The following is a 3639-nucleotide window of genomic DNA, read 5'->3' as shown; positions in this document are numbered from 1 at the left end:
AGATGTAGAAAATTGCGAAAGTGTTCCCGTTGCAGGTTTTGTGCACGAACTGACCTCTCGATTACGTCCCATAAATGTTGGATAGGATTCATGTCGGGTAACTTGGGTGGCCAGATCATTCACTCGAATTTTCCAGGATGTTCTTCAAACAAATGACAAACAATTGTGGTTCGCTGACATGACACATTGTCATCCATAAAACTTTCATGGTTGTCTGGGAACATGAATTCAACGAATGGCTGCAAATGGTCTCCAAGAAGTTGAATATAACCATTTCCAGTTAATGAGAGCTTCAGTTGGACCAGAGGTCCCAGTCCCTTCCATGTAAACACAACCCACACCATTATGGAGGCGCCACCAGCTTGCACGATGTCTTGTTGACAAGTTGGGTTCCACGCAACACTCTAACCTTACTATCAGCTCTCACCAACCGAAATCGGGACTCATCTGACCAGGCCACGGTTTTCCAGTCGTCGAGGGTCCGATGGATGTGGCCACGAGCCCAGGAGGGCCGCTGCAGGCGATGTCGTGCTGTTAGCAAAGACACCCACATCAGTCGTCTGTTACATCTACATCTACGTTTATACCCCGCAAGCCACCCAACTGTGTGGCGGAGGGCACTTTACGTGCCACTGTCATTACCTCCCTTTCCTGTTCCAGTCGCGTATGGTTCGCGGGAAGAACGACTGTCTGAAAGCCTCCGTGCGCGCTCTAATGTCTCTAATTTTACATTCGTGAACTCCTCGGGAGGTATAAGTAGGGGGAAGCAATATATTCGATACCTCATCCAGAAACGCACCCTCTCGAAACCTGGACAGCACGCTACACCGCGATGCAGAGCGCCTCTCTTGCAGAGTCTGCCACTTGAGTTTGCTAAACATCTCCGTAACGCTATCACGCTTACCAAATAACCCTGTGACGAAACGCGCCGCTCTTCTTTGGATCTTCTCTATCTCCTCTGTCAACCCGACCTGGTACGGATCCCACACTGACGAGCAATACTCAAGTATAGGTCGAACGAGTCTTTTGTAAGCCACCTCCTTTGTTGATGGACTACATTTTCTAAGGACTAAATGGTTCAAATGGCTCTGAGCACTATGGGACTCAACTGCTGTGGTCATAAGGCCCCTAGAACTTAGAACTACTTAAACCTAACTAACCTAAGGACAGCACACAACACCCAGCCATCACGAGGCAGAGAAAATCCCTGACCCCGCCGGGAATCGAACCCGGGAACCCGGGCGTGGGAAGCGAGAACGCTACCGCACGACCACGAGATGCGGGCTTTTCTAAGGACTCTCCGAATGAATATCAACCTGGCACCCGCCTTACCAACAATTAATTTTATTTGATCATTCCACTTCAAACCGTTCCGCACGCATACTCCCAGATATTTTACAGAAGTAACTGCTACCAGTGTTTGTTCCGCTACCATATAATCATAAAATAAATGATCCTTCTTTCTATGTATTCGCAATACATTACATTTGTCTATGTTAAGGGTCAGTTGCCACTCCCTGCGCCAAGTGCCTATCCGCTGCAGATCTTGCTGCATTTGGCTGCAATTTTCTAATGCTGCAATGTCTCTACAGATTCATCCGCGAAAAGCCGCATGGAACTTCCGACACTATCTACTAGGTCATTGATACATATTGTGAAAAGCAATGGTCCCATAATACTCCCCTATGGCACGTCAGAGGTTACTTTAACGTCTGTAGACCTCTCTCCATTTAGAACAACATGCTGTGTGTGCTGCCGTACCACATTAACGCCACATTTCGAACCATTTTTGGCCTGGTGCAATGGGGGACTGTCATCCATAAAAATTTATCGTTGCTTGGGAAGACGATCATGGACGCTAATAGTCACCACATAGCCGAAAATAGCCATTTCCAGTTAATGATAGGTTCAGTTGGACCAGAGGAGCCGGTCCATTCCACCTAAACACAGCCCACACCATTATGGAGGCACCAGCACCTTACACGGTGCCTTGTTGGGTCCGTGGATTGGTGGGGTCTGCCCCACACTCCAACCCTACCATCAGCTCTTACCAGCTCAAATTGCGACTCATTTGACCAGAGCACGGTTTCCCAGTCGTCTAGGGTCTAACCGCCCTATGATCAGACGCCCAGGAGAGGCGCTCCAGGGAATGTCGTGTTGTTGACAAAGGCCCTCGTTGTTGGCAAAGGCGCCGGCCGCTGTGGCCGAGCGGTTCTAGGCGCTTCCGTCCGGAACCGCGCTGCTGCTGCGGTCGCAGGTTCGAATCCTGCCTCGGGCATGGATATGTGTGACGTCCTTAGCTTGGTTAGGTTTAAGTAGTTCTAAGGGACTGTGACCTCAGACTTCAAGTCCCATAGTGCTCAGAGCCATTTCTGTTCACAAAGGCCCTCGCGTCCGTCGTCTGCTGCCATGGTTCTTCAACGCCACACCCGCCTCTATGTCCTAACGGATACGTTCGTTGTATGTACCACACTGGGTTCTGCGGTTATTTGACGCAATGTTGCTTGTCTGTTAGCACTGACAACCGTATGGAAACGCTGCTGCTCTCGGTCGTTAAGTGAAGACCGTCAGAGAGGTAATGCCTGAGGTGTGGTATTCTCGGCGCACTGTTGACACTGTGAACCTCACAATACGGAATTCCCGGACGATTTTCCGAAATGGAGTGTCTCATGTGTCTAGCTGCAACTACCATTTCGCATTCAAGAGTCTGTTAATTCCTGTCGCGCTGCGATAATCAAGTCGGAAACCAGAATGAGATTTTCACTCTGCAGCGGAGTGTGCGCTGATATGAAACTTCCTGGCAGATTAAAACTGTGTACCCGACCGAGACTCGAACTCGGGACCTTTGCGTTTCGCGGGCAAGTGCTCTACCATCTGAGCTACCGAAGCACGACTCTCGCCCTGTCCTCACAGCTTCACTTCTGCCAGTATCTCGTCTCCTACCTTCCAAACTTTACAGAAGCTCTCCTGCGAACCTTGCAGAACTAGCACTCCGCTGCAGAGTGAAAATCTCATTCTGGAAACATACCCCAGGCTGTGCCTAAGCCATGTCTCCACTATATCGTTTCTTTCAGGAGCGCTAGTTCTGCAAGGTTCGCAGGAGAGCTTCTGTAAAGTTTGGAAGGTAGGAGACGAGATACTGGCAGAAGTAAAGCTGTGAGTACCGGGCGTGACTCGTGCTTGGGTAGCTCAGATGGTAGAGCACTTGCCCGTGAAAGGCAAAGGTCCCGAGTTCGAGTCTCGGTCCGGCACACAGTTTTAATCTGCCAGGAAGTTTCAAGTCGGAAACCTTTTGACATGAATCACTCCAGTACAAACGAGAGCCCCGCCAATGCACCGCCCTCTTATACCTTGTGTACGCAATACTACCACCTTCTCCATATGTGCTTATCGCTGCCATCCCATGACTTTCATTATCTGGATGTATTTTCTGGACCATGTCCAGCTACAGGATGTGGTAGTTGTGCTGGCAGAAAAATTTTCAAATGTGTGTGAATTCTTCTGGGGCCAAACTGCTGAGGTGATCAGTCCCTAGGCTTACACACTTCTTAAACCAACTTATGCTAAGAACACACACAGACCTATGCCCGAGGGAGGACTCGAACCTCTGGGGGGAGGGGCCGCGCAATCCGTGATGTG

This window comes from Schistocerca nitens, chromosome 12 (assembly GCF_023898315.1).
Source record: "Schistocerca nitens isolate TAMUIC-IGC-003100 chromosome 12, iqSchNite1.1, whole genome shotgun sequence".
NCBI lineage: Eukaryota > Metazoa > Arthropoda > Insecta > Orthoptera > Acrididae > Schistocerca > Schistocerca nitens.
Note: the sequence above shows the minus strand (reverse complement) of the source record.